Below are 14,200 nucleotides of genomic sequence, written 5' to 3'. Positions count from 1 at the left end.
ATGGACAACTGACCTTGACAGTTCCCATAGAAGCTTCTCTCCTCTTTCCTCATCAGTTAGGATAATGATATCATGAAGAAATTACTAAACAAGTGGTATTTAATAACTGTTTGCCAGCATGAAATAAGGGAAATAATCACACGAGGGTCTCCGAGCTCTTCCTTACCCTCAATCAATTTTTGGATAACCAAAAATTAGTTTGTAATGAGTCCCTGCCCCCTTCTACAGAGTCAGTGGCTGCTGCTGCTGCTGCTGCTAAGTCGCTTCAGTTGTGTCCTACTCTGTGCGACCCCATAGACAGCAGCCCACCAGGCTCCCCCATCCCTGGGATTCTCCAGGCAAGAACACTGGAGTGGGTGCCATTTCCTTCTCCAATGCATGAAAGTGAACAGTGAATGTGAAGTCACTCAATCGTGTCCGACTCTTAGAGACCCCATGAACTGCAGCCCACCAGGCTCCTCCGTCCATGGGATTTTCCAGGCGAGAGCACTGGAGTGGGCTGCCACTGCCTTCTCCAGAGTCAGTGGCTACTTCCTCTTATTTAGTTTGCTTTCCGTGAGACACTTCTCAGGCTTCCCAGGTGGCTTACTGGTAAAGAATCTCTCTGCAATGCAGGAGACACGGGTTCGATTCCTGGATCAGGAAGATCCCATGGAGGAGGACATGGCAACCCACTCCAGTATTCTTGCCTGAGAAAATCCCATGGACAGAGGAGCCTGGTGGGCTACAGTCCATGGGGTTGCAGAGAGTTGGGCTCAACTTAGAACTAAACAACCTGAGATTCCTTAGACACCTACAGCCTACCCCTCCAGGTAGGCTGAAGGAAACTCCCAGACAATGCTCATTTTCATCCTATTTGAAGACATACACACACACACACACACACACACACACAATGGGGAAGAAGGTCCGAGAGGAAGGGGATATATGTATACAAATAGCTGATTCACTTCATTGTACAGCAGAAACTAATACAATATTATACTCCAATAAATTTTTTTTTAATGACACAGAAGTTCTCTCTCATATGAATGAAGCAGGCCTGGCTCACATCTACCCCATGGATAGAAGCAGGTACCCAGGGCACCAAGGTCCTGATGTCTGCTTTGACTTCACGTCATTTCCCTTATGCTTAGGGGGTGGAAGCCTGCTGCACTCCACCTCGCTCCCGTCCACCCTCTTTATGTTTTTCTCCTCTAGGTCTGATCGATTTCCTGTTTTTGTCTTTATTCATCCTCCTCTCTGAGTCTTCCTCTGCTCCTCTTTCCCCTGGGAAGGAAGTCATAGAAAGAAACCATCGCTGTTTGTTTTTGCTTTATCTCTCCATCCCAAGAGCCAACCGCTTCCCATATCAGGACAAAGAAGCAGGAAAAAAATGCCCTGAAATCAACAAGCCACAGACAGGCTTTCAACAAAAACTTTATTAACACCACTCTGGCCTTAGGTGAGCTGGCGAGCTTGCAGAAGGCCAGCCAAAGAAACAGAGGGCCAAAGAAGCAGGTCCTGCTGCTGAGTGGAACTTCCTCTCCCCCTTGTGGTTACAACTGCTTCTGATCTTCGGGAACCAGTCGTTGGCGGTGGTGATATCTTATCATACCGTGATCATTTTCTTATTTCACAGCTTCCCTGACTCATCAACCCACCTACCTTCTTAGATCTGTACCCAACCCCCTTCCACCCCACTCCCCACTCTATCCATCCATCTGCTCTTTTCAAAAGGGTTTCACTGTGTTCATCTCGGTGCACTTCACTCGGGTACTTATTTGCATTTGATGACTTTTCTGTATCTCCTGTATTCATTTTCATTCCATTTATTTACTCCCTAGCTCTTTCATAAAACAACATGAAATCAAAGCAATGAACTGGGAATAAGAAAGAGGTAAAGAGGACGGAAGGAAAGGGAGCAACACGTTTATGTTTGTAATCACGTTCATCTTTCTCCCTGCATCTACATGCGTCCCACTACAGATTCATTACACAGGTTTGAACGTGTCCAAGCCCGCGGGCAGTGCTTCAAGGGAATAAACAGGAGGTGGAAAGCATAGCCCTGCTCCCAGGGAACTTTTCATCTCACAGGCGAGGCACTGGTAACGTCTTCTCTCTGTACCACAGTTGATATGAAGCTCTTAGGCAGGTGTTTTCCTATCTGATTTCTGTAAGCAGAACAGGGGCATTGTTTCCACAGTACAAAAGAAGAAACAGGCTCAGAGAGGTGAAGGATGCTGAGAAGATAGGAGGAGGGTCGAGATCAAAGCCCAGTCTGCTGGTGCCAGATTTCACAGCCTTTCCACTATGCTGTTACTCTAACCAAGCTCCCTCCCCTGACACATGAAGCCATGTGACAGTGCCATGGCTACTGGTCACGGTAAGAATCGCTGGCTCTGGGGAAAACGAAGTCAGTGAAGGCCAGAGAGAAGTGCGAAGAACGATGAGCAGGAGACGGAGTCTGGAGGAAGATACAGGACTTGGCCAGAAGGCTACACTGGGAGGTCCTTTCAGACCTTGTGTGTCCTTGTGTGTGTCATCCAAAGGGCCACAGAGGAGCCGCCAGAGAGGCTGAGTTTTCAAAAGCTTATTGTAGAGAGAGTAAGGGAGACGTAATCGTCTTTTCCCTTCATCTCTGTTTGCTGCTGCTGCTGCTAAGTCGCTTCAGTCGTGTCCGACTCTGTGCGACCCCATAGACGGCAGCCCACTAGGCTCCTCTGTCCCTGGGATTCTCCAGGCAAGAACACTGGAGTGGGTTGCCATGTCCTTCTCCAGTGCATGAAAGTGAAAAGTGAAGGTGAAGTCGCTCAGTCGTGCCTGACTCTTAGCGACCCCATGGACTGCAGCCTACCAGGCTCCTCTGTCCATGGGATTTTCCAGGCAAGAGTACTGGAGTGGGTTGCCATTGCCTTCTCCGTCATCTCTGTTTAAACAAATACAAAGTATACTATTACACAGCCACTAAAAGAAACAAAATAGAATCTTTTATAGAGATATGGATGGACCTAGAGTCTGTCATACAGAGTGAAGGATGTCAGAAAAAGAAAAACAAATATGGTCTATTAATGCATATATGTGGAATCTAGAAAAATAGTATAGATGGCCTTAATTTCCAAGGCAGGAATACAGATGCAGGTGTAGCAAATGGGCATGTAGACACACAGTGAGGGAAGGGGAGGGTAGGATGAATCAAGAGATTAGGACTGACATACATACACTTCCACGTGTAAAACTGACAGCTGGTGGGAAGCTGCTGTATAGCACAGAAAGCTCTGTTCAGTGCTCTGTGAGGACCTAGGGGGTGGGATGAGGGGAGTGTGAGGGGGTCCAAGAGGGAAGGAATGTATGCATACATATAGCTGATTCCCTTCCTTGGGACAACAGAAACTAGCACAACATTGTAAGGCAGTTATATCCCAATAAAAATATGTTTAAATGTATACATACATCTATGCCTCCTTTTTCCATGTCTGATTATGCCTTTAATTAGCAAGAATTTATTGCCTGCTAATTTGGTACAAGCACTTTGATAAAGCCTTGAGGGAGGGTACCAACAAGTAAGAGACATCTTTGCACTGTTGTTGGAGAAGGTAATTGACAAAATGTGACAGCGTTGACCCCCGAGCTGGCCCCAGGCAATGAGAGGCTCCTTACCCCTCCGCCGTCCTTGGAATGTGTGTTTTGCCCACTGCTCCCACCATAGGAGCCGTTTTCAAGGACACGGGCATGAGACAGCAATGTGTTGCTGAGACCATCTGGATGGTGTACGTGACTGAGCCCAGTTAAGGCTTCTATATAAACTTCTAAGGTTCTGGTGGGTGGGTATAGAGATCTACTCATCTTGCTGCATCCAAGACAAGCCTCCTCTGTAAGTTGCTTTGCTTGTGAAACCGCCACTGACCAATCCAGAGGGGCTGCCTCTTCCCTTGGTCTCTCCCTGCCCTCCAAGTCCAGGGGCCAATTTGTAAATTAATGATTGTTCCTAAAGAGTGGGCAGGGCAGGTGGTCTGTACACAAGGCAGGGAAAGCTCTGGACTGTGGGATACTGGGGAGTGTGGCATTCGAATGTTCCACTAAGTTCTCTGTACAGATTGAATTTCCATGGAGGGAAGCTGACATTTCCATGTACTGGGAGCTAACGTCTCATTTCATCCTGTGAGGTTATTCTGCCCATTTTACAGACAGGGAGACTGAGGCTTAAAGGAGTGAAGTAAATTGCTGTGGTCCCACTGCTGGCGGGATGAGCTTCCGTGAGAGTCCAGGATCAGTGACTCCTGCTGCTGCCCATGTGTCTTGTGAGGCCATGGAGCACTGTGGTCCAGGGCTCAGGCATTGGTGAGAAACGGCTGTGCGATAAGTCCCAGATCCGCTCCTCACTAGCTCTTTAATTTGTCTGAACCTTGGTTTGCTCATCTGTAAAAGGGGGATAAATCTGAGTACCCCCCTCCTAAGGCAGATGGGAAGATCTGATGAGTTGAAATGTGTGAGCACTAGCAAATGTCTAAGGAAAGCTCAGCCACCATAGCTGCCATTCTTAATGCCATCACTAGTATTACTACTGTTGTCAAAAGGAGACCCTGGTGACACAGAGCCACACACTGGGAACTTGTGACCTTTCTTTAATCCCATGCCACTCATCCTGTCCCCACGGCATGCAAAACGGGAAGTGTGCAGTGCTTAAACATGAGATCAGACAAGCAGGGCAACATCAGTATGCATGAACCAGGGTCCAGATGAGTCCCGTGAACAAGGAGAAAGCTCTCAGAACCGGACTCAGGGCCATCTCCCCTGAGCTGGGTGGGGACACTCTGCTAGGGTCGTTTATACCCTATTGTGCAGTTTCCCTGGTAGTTCAGTGGTAAAGAATCCTCCTGCAATGCAAGAGACATGAGTTCAATCCCTGGGTCAGGAAGACACCCCAGAGAAGGAAATGATAACCCACTCCAGTATTGTTGCCTGGGAATCCCATGCACAGAAGAGCCTGGTGGGCTGGAGTCCACAGGGTTGCAAAGAGTCGGACACGACTGGGCGACTAAACGATGCATTGCTTGTAGGTCTCCCCACCCTAAAGGTGCTGCGAGTTTGAGCTTCTCCTCTTTGAGAACATCACAGACAAGGACATGCACTCTAAATCTTTGTCTACTTAAGCCCCAAAAGAGTCTCAGAAAGAATTTTCTTTTGCTTACAAAAGAAACAGGGATCAAATGCTCATTCAGCTTCAGCTGTTTTCACATCCATTTTTATCTTGACAAACTGCAGGTATTATGATGCTTATCTGACGGCCGAGGCACCTGAGAAGCATAGAAGTTAATTTATTTACTCATGGTTTTGATAGAATCCTGAGCATTAAGAAATGGGGGGTGAGTATACCTATGTCAGAATTTCTCTCAAAGGGTGTGAAATGTGGTTGGAGAAACAGAGAGGCTTGGAGGGATCTGTGTGTCTGAACAGGAAATGAAAGAAACATGGAAATTTATTGACTTCCTCATCTCTGAATAAAATAGCTAAATTCCTCTCAATGCTTTGCACTGATCAGTGTAAAATCCTGATATTTCTTCTAGTACTTACTTCTCTCTGGTATTGTCTGCCTCCCAGCTTACATACAAGCTCCCAGAAGATAAGGATTGGGGACTGCCTAATTCACACCAGTTTCCTAACACCAAATCCAGCTCCTAAGGTGATCAAGACTCAATCGATATTTGTTGAATGAATCAATGAAATTTAAATTACTGTGCTTCTTGATTTTCCAAAAGAAGCCCTGGTTCCTGGAGTCTTCCATGTGAACAAAGGTATCCAACCAGAGGAGGGAGAATTTCTTCAAAAAAGTTATAAAAGTCAAGTCCATAGTGTCTGACTCCCTTGTTATAACAGTTTCCCTTTCTCTGTCAAACAGCAGAATTGCCCTGTTGACTATAAGCTCTGTGGGGGTACAGATCATGTCCTAGTGTGCATTTGATCCTCAAGGGCTAGTAGAAAGCTTGATATGCTAAAGGGGCTCAAAACTACTTAGAAAAATAAAAAAGCTTGGCCTCAAAGAAACAGAGCTTCATTGTCACCCTTTTCTTCAAATATCCACTGACTTAAACTGCCATGTTCTAGGCTCTTAGGTACAATGTACACACAGCATCACCATCCCTACCCGCCAGTCTACCTAGTCGTCGTTCAGTTGCTAAGTCACGTCTGACTCTTTGCAACCCCAGGGACCACCCAGCTTCCTTGTCCTTCACCATCTCCTGGAGTTTGCTTAAACTCATGTCTGTTGAGTCTGTGATGCCATCCAACCATCTCATCCTCTCTCACCCCCTTCTCCTCCTGCTCTCACTCTTTCTAGGCATCAGGGTCTACCTAGTGCTTTTGCAAAAATGAGTTCCCAACAGTCACATATTCTCTGATGTTGCAAGATGGACAACAGGCCCTGAGAAACAAGAAAGAAAGAAAGAACAGAGGGGAAAAGGTCACTCCTTGTGTCTCTTGCCAACAGAGACGAGAAACCACTAGCAATTATGTCGAAGCCATTACTGCAAAGCCAGTTTGCTTCTGGAGTTACAGTTGCACTCCAGGAACTTGACTTATACTCCAGAGAGGTCATTACTTGCCGGAGACTTGTTATTGAGGGCAGTAGTGTCCTTGCCAGCCTGGGATGCCCTCAGTCAAGTGTGATAGCAGGAAATGGGGGTCAAAATAATTAACCTCATGTGATTTTGGTAGGACTCGTTGCAAAATCACCCAGATGCACTCAACTGTTTCTTCTTGTTAAATAATCTAAGTGCATCCGTTTTCCCCCAAAGGTTCTCTTCCCACATCCCTGCCTATTTTTTCCCCCTAGCTTTCAACCCATATACCTTTTGATTTGCTCTCTCGCTTTCATTCCTCCTGCCATCCTCTCCTCTTACAGATTCTGCTGGTGATAGTTTCGCTAGGGTTTTCAGCACCATTATTATCACTGTGTGAGTGTGTGTTCAGTTGCTAAGTCGCATCTGACTCTTGGCAACCCCATGGACTGTAGCCCTCCAGGCTCTGGACAGCCCTCCTCTGTCCTCGGGATTTCCCAGGCAAGTATACTGGAGTGGGTTGCCATTTCCTTCTCCACTCATTCCCTATTCCTACCACGTAATCAAGAACTCCAGAGGTGCAGTCAAGATCCCCTTCGTGAATCACAGCCTGTCATGGCGATGGGGCTTGTGTAAATGAAGACGTGAGACATGCTGTGCAGGGCCACCCAAGCTGATGGGTCAGAGTGAAGAGTTCTGACAAAACAAGGTCCACTGGAGGAGGGAATGGCAAACCACTCCAGGATTCTTGCCTCAAAAACCCCATGAACAATATGAAAAGCAAAAATGATATGACACCAGAAGATGAGCCCTCCGGGTCGCAAAATGCCCAGTATGCTCCTGGGGAAGAGTGGAGGGCAATTATGAATAGCTCCAGGAAAACGAAGCAGCGGGGTGAAAGCAGAAATGACACTCAGCTGCAGATGTGTCTGGTGGTGAAAGTAAAGTCTGATGCTATAAGAACAATATTGCATAAGAACCTGGAATGTTAAGTCCATGAATCAAGGTAAATTGGACATGGTCAAACATGAGAAGGCAAGAGTGAACATTGACATCTCAGGAATCAGTGAACTAAAGTGGACGGGAATGGGCAAATTTAATCCAGATGACCGTTATATATACAGCTGCAGGCAAGAATCCCTTAGAAGAAATGGAGTAGCCCTCACAGTCAACAGAAGAGTCCAAAATGCAGTCCTTGGGTGCAGTCTCAAAAATGACAGAATGATCTCAGTTTGTTTCCAAGGCAAACCATTCAACAGCACAGTAATCCAACCACTAATGTCAAAGAAACTGAAGTTGACCAGTTCTATGGAGATCTACGAGAACTTCTAGAACTAACACCAAAAAAGAGATGTGGTTTTCATCACAGGGGATTGGAAATACAAAAGTAGGAAATCAAGTGATACCTGGAATAATAGATAAGTTTGGCCTTGGAATACAGAATGAAGCAGGACAAAGGCTAATAGAGTTTTGCCAAGAGAACGCACTGGTCATAGCAAACACCCTCTTCCAACAACACAAGAGACGACTCTACACATGGACATCACCAGATGGTCAATACCAAAATCAGACTGATTATATTATTTGCAGTCAAACATGAAGAAGCTCTATACAGTCAGCAAAAACAAGACCAGGAGCAGACTGCACCTTAGATCATGAGCTCCTTGTTGCAAAATTCACACTTTAATTGAAAACAGTAGGGAAAACACTACGCCATTTAGGTATGACCTAAAGAAAATCCCTTATGATTATACAGTGCAGGTATCAAATAGATTCAAGGGATGAGATCTGATAGACAAAGTGCCTGAAGAAATATGGATGGAGGTTCGTAACGTGGTAGGGGAGGCAGTGACCAAAACCATCACCGAGAAAAAGAAATGCAAGAAGGCAAAGTGGTTGTCTGAAAAGGGTTTACAAATAGTTGAGGAAAGAAGAGAAGCAAAAGCCAAGGGAGAAAGGGAAAGATATATCCAACTAAATGCAGGGTTATAGAGAATAGCAAAGAGAGATAAGAAGGCCTTCTTAAATGAACAGTGCAAAGAAATAGAGGAAAACAATAGAATGGGAAAGACTAGAGAGCTCTTCAAGAAAACAGGGGACATCAAGGGAATGTTTCATTCAAGGGTGGATGAATAAAGGACAATAAAGGACAGAGTGGTAAGGATCTAATAGAATAAGCAGAAGAGATTAAGAAGAGATGGCAAGAATACAGAGAAGAACTATACAAAAAAGGTCTTGATGACCCAGAATACCATGATGGTGTGATCACTCACATAGAGCCAGACATCCTGGAGTTCAAAATCAAGTGGGCTTTAGGAAGCATTACTATGAACAAAGCTAGTGGAGGTGATGGAATTCCAGCTGAGCTATTTACAGTTCTGAAAGATGATGCTGGTAAAGTGCTGCACTCAATATGTCAGCAAATTTGAAAAACTCAGCAGTGATCACAGGACTGACAAAGGTCAGTTTTCATTCCAATCCCAAAGAAGGCAGTGCCAAAGAATGTTCAAACTGCGGTACAGCAGTGCTCATCTCACGTGCTAGCAAAGTAATGCTCAAAATCATTCAAGCAAGGCTTCAATAGTACATGAACTAAGAACCTCCATATATGCAAACTAAATTACGAAAAGGCAGAGGAACCAGATATTATAATGCCAACGTTCATTGGATTATAGAGAAAGAAAGAGAATTCCTGAAAAGCATCTACTTCTTCTTCATTGACTATGCTAAAGCCTTTGACTGCGTGGATCACAACAAACTGGAAAATTCTTAAAGAGATGGGAATACCAGACCACCTGACCTGCATCCTGAGAAACCTGTATGTGGGTCAGGAAGCAACAGTTAGCGCCAAACATGGAACAATGGAGTGGTTCCAAATTGGGAAAAGGAGTACATCAAGGCTGTATATTGTTACCCTGCTTATTTAACTTATATGCTGAGTACATAATGTGATATGCTGGACTGGATGAAGCACAAGCTGGAATCAAGATTGCTGGGAGAAATATCAATAACCTCAGATAAGCAGATGACACCACTCTGATGGCAGAAAATGAAGAGGAACTGTCGATGAAGGTGAAAGAGGAGAGTGAAAATGCTGACTTGAAACTCAACATTCAAAAACTAAGATCATGGCATCTGCTCCCATCACTTCATGGCAAACAGAAGGGGAAAAAGTGGAAATGGTGACATATTTTCTTTCCTTGGGCTCCCAAATCATTGTGGACAGTGACTGAAACCATGAAATTAACATGTTTACTTCTTGGGAGGAAAGCTATAACAAACCTAGACAGCATATTAAAAAAGCAGAAACACCATTTTACCGACAGAGGTCTGTGTAGTCAAAGTTGTGGTCTTTCCTTTTTCTGGTAGTCATGTATAGATATGAGAGTTGGGTCACAGGGAAGGCTGAGTGCTAAAGAATTGATGCTTTCAAATTGTGGTGTTGAAGAAGATTCTTGAGAGTCTCTTGGACTGCAAGAAGATCAAACCAGTCAATTCTAAAGGAAATCAAGCCTGAAAACTCATTGGAAGGATTGATGCTAAAACTGAAGCTCTAATACTTTGGCCACCTGATGCAAAGAGCAGACTCATTAGAAAAGACTCTGATGCTGGGAAAGAATGAAGGCTGGAGAAGGGGATGACAGAGGATGCGATCGTTAGACAGCATCACGGACTCAGTGGACATGAATTTGTGCAAACTCCAAGAGACTGTGAAGGACAGGGGAGCCTGGCGTGCTGCAGCCCATGGGGTCGCGAAGAGTCTGATACGACTGAGCAACTGAACTGAACAAAACCTGTATCTGTTTGCGGAATGTGCAGTTTTCAGACTGCAAGGGCAATTTCATCTCGTCACCACAAGAGGTCACTGCTGAGGAATCGTCTGATGGAGGTCCAGAGACACTCACTTGCCTTGGCTGCGAGGAGGCCACCCATGCTGGCTTAGATCATTGCCCCAGGCTGAAATGGGGACCTACACTTAGGCCGAGGCTATAGTTGTATTAGTTTACAAGCACGTATGCTGAGCTGTCGTCCTTAGGTTGGTACATTGCGTCAGGGGTGTAGGGGTCTAAAAGACTTCCAAACTCAAGCCCCTCCAGCCAGGCGTCCCTGACCAGTCCACGTGGCCCTGCCTTCCAGCCTGGGAGCTTGGTGAGGGTCCCTGCTCTGCACCCTGCTGGTCTCCTTCATCACATGGCTCTGAGATCACGGTGACCATCTCTGCCCCTCTCCAGCGTGCAGGCCTGCAGGATCCCTTTGCAGACCCGTCCACACTTCCCAGCCCCCTACATCACAAGGAGAGAGACAGCTTCCGCCACCTTTCCAAAATGTCCTCCAACAGTACCTTCCCCCAAACAACACACTCACAGGCCTGTTACCAACTTCCCAAAGGAACATGAGCGCCTCCCATCAGGCAAGGTCTGCTCCACGCTTGCTGCTGGATTCTCTTCCACAGGGAAGGGCTACAGGTTTTTTCCTTACACGAGTGCAGCTGTATATGACCAGGTGCCCAGTCTTAGTTTTTAAAAACTCAAAACAGCATAAAACAAACCACTGCCCTTGAAGAGCTTACAGTCCAGGGAAAACATCGGTTAACCTCCAGGCCACTCCAGAACTGCTCTGTTTGATTAACCAAACCCCATCCCATTCAGGAGTGCCTTAAAGGAGACAGAGAGATCCTAGGTGCCTGAGAAGCATAATACGAAGATGGGCGCTGAGGCCTGTGCAGGGAGAGACCACCTTAAGCAGCGCAAGAGTATTAGCCAGACCACCTCCACTGCCCGCATCCGCACCACTGCCACCCACCAAGAGTCAGCCCTGAATTCACAGAATCGCAGCGGGATGAGGCTCATGAGCCACGTAGGCGTGGATAGATGTGAAAGAAGGGCCAATTTCCAAATCAGTGTCCCTTCCCATCCTTCATGCACTACGACTGAGTAAATGTAGAATTTAGGAAGTGAAGGGATTGGATGCCAAGGATGCCCCCACCCACCTTCTAGTTAATTCCCTCTGAAGCCCCAGCCCCGAGGCACTTCAGCCTTAAACTGTATTCTCTGTCTTTGCTTCCCTTCCAGGCTACCTCCAGCAAGGGGCACCCTCCAAATCTGGGAGAGTGTGAGAGGGAGGGGTGAAGGGCTTGGAATAAATGAAGCAGATAAGGCTGAGCAACTGTGGAAGCTGGAGGAAATTGCTTCCAGCAGTTTCGAGTCATGGCTTGACTCATAATTTAACCTTGAATATAGTTTTCAAAAATCATTAGGTCCCCAAAGCTTTCATCTCTAGCAGTGATTAGCCATGATGCAGTAAGCAAGAAGTTAATATATTTATGTCAAAGGAGGCATGTAATGCATGAAAATCTATTCGTTCTGAATTTGCTTACTGTGTCCTGATTGCTCTGTTGTCGGCACGGTGCTGGGCGCTGGGAGATACGACAATGGACAAACACAGACTCCCTCCCTCCAAGGACCTTACAGTCTCATTTCAGGAGGAGACAAGAAATCAGCACTTATGGAATACCTGCTGTATGCCAGAAACCCTGCCAGAACTATTTGCCTCCATTCACCCCAATACCAACCATGCAAATTGGTGTATTTTATATATCAGTAAACTGAGACTCAGAGAGGTTATATATTTTACCCAAAATCACATGGTTAAAATCAGAGGATTCAGAATGCATACCATGGTCGAATTCCAAAATCTGTGCATTGACCACTTTTCCCAAGAGCTAAACAGGCACAGAGGTCAACCCAAACCTTTCTTTACTGAGTTCTGTTTTCCTGGCCTGCCCATCTGCATGGAAAAAAAAAAAAGATGAATGCAGTGTCATTTGGGCCGAAACAGATCAGGGTATTCTTCCAAACAACAAGTGAAGAAGTAGCTTTTAATTTAAAATTATATTAAGACAACCCAAGGGATGAGATGAAAACGTCAGAACCCTCTCCTGACACACAAGAAAGTAATATGCAAACAGCAGCAGTCGTTATTCTAACTCAGACGTACAGAGTAGATGTAGTATCATCCTTGTTTACAGATGAGGAAACCGAGGTACAGAGGTGTTAAGGAATTTGCCCAAAGTTAAGCAGTTAGTGAGTGGAAGAATAGGAATTTGATTCGAGGATCCAATCTGTTATTAATAGAATGACAGGCAGTATTTCTAATGATGATGGCTAAGACAGGGAGACAGATGAATAGACGGATGGGGTGAGAAATGGAGGATTTCCTGCCATATCAGTAAACAGGATGTCACTGTCATCAGCAATTCCAGCCCTCTGCCATGAACTGGTGACCCCTAAGGACACTCAGGAAGGAGAAGAATACCTGCGATCTAACAGCCATCAGGTTGCAGCCACTCTCTACAGTGAGCCTAAGGGAGCTCAGAATGTAAAAAGCACAGGATACTGGCCCCAGATATCTGAGCTGCATACGAAAGGCAGGAGTTCAGTGAGCCCAGACTCTCACATCTTCCCATACATAGAAAAGCCCCATACAAAAAAAAAAGCACAAAATTCCCTAACTTCCCTCCTCCTTGGAGCAGCTCTCAGGGACTTGAGAGGCTGTCTCCTGGGCTAGAAGTCCTAAAAATTCCCATGAAATAAAACCTAACACTCAACTTTCAGGTTGTGACTAAAGTGAACAATGGATAGATACATAAATAAATAAATACAGACATTCCTCAGAAATATTTTGGGTTATATTCCAGACCACCCCAATAAAGTGAATATGGCATTTAAAGCTGAGTCACACAAACCTTTTGGTTTCCCAGTGCATGAACAAGTTACGTTGACACTATATTGTAGTCTGTCTATTAAATATGCAATTGCATGATGTTTAGGAAGAACAATGCAAATATCCTAATTAAAAGTATTTTATTGTTGAAAACACTACCCATACTCTGACTCTTCAGCAGGTCATCACTTTTTTGCTTGGTGGAGGGTTTGAAATATTGTGAGAATTATTAATTCTAAAATGTGACACAGAGGCATGAAGTGAGCGATGCTTTTGGAAAAATGGAGCCAACAGATTTGCTCGACATGGGGTTGCCACAAAATTTCAACTTGGAAAAAACAACACACACAATTATCTGTGAAACACAGTAAGGCATAGAGAAAATGAGACTTTCCTGCTCGGGCCGGGGTTAAGAGTGATTCCACTGCAGGGCGGCTTGGGTTCCGTCCCTGGTCAGGGGCTAAGATCCCAGACACTGTGGGGTGAGGCATAAATAAACAAGCAAAGAGCAATATATCTGTAGACAGATAGACAGATGGATGACTAGATGGACAGGTAGGTGGATAGATGGATGAATAATAGATAGATAAATGGACGGCTAGATAGACGGGTAGATGGATAGATAGATAGAATAGACGAAGTAATAGATGGATGGCTAGATGGACAGTATATAGATGGATGAATAGATGATACAGATACACAGGACTGATCGGAGGGACACAAGGACCTCTGGGACCTTTGAGGAATTGGAGCCCAGGGACCAGGCCTCCAGCAGAGCTCTCAGCCTGCCACCGTGGCAACACAAAGGCCGTATGGTCCCTAGGAAATGTTCTGCCAAGACTGACCCCAGTCCTTCCCTTCCACCTGGCAGGAAGTTTGGGCATCTCAAGTTATTTTTTCTTTTGTCCAGGAACTCATGGCCCTGCTGGCTGCCCTTAGTG

General features: G+C 45.5%; 1 protein-coding gene across 1 annotated transcript in view; it reads right to left on the bottom strand.

The window, feature by feature from the left end:
* Nucleotides 1-14,200, bottom strand: part of LOC128064836 (uncharacterized) — a 57,134-nt gene that overhangs the window by 8,715 nt on the left and 34,219 nt on the right.

The sequence above is a fragment of the Budorcas taxicolor genome, chromosome 19, assembly GCF_023091745.1.
Source record: "Budorcas taxicolor isolate Tak-1 chromosome 19, Takin1.1, whole genome shotgun sequence".
NCBI lineage: Eukaryota > Metazoa > Chordata > Mammalia > Artiodactyla > Bovidae > Budorcas > Budorcas taxicolor.
This window is presented reverse-complemented; position numbering and strand designations above follow the sequence as displayed.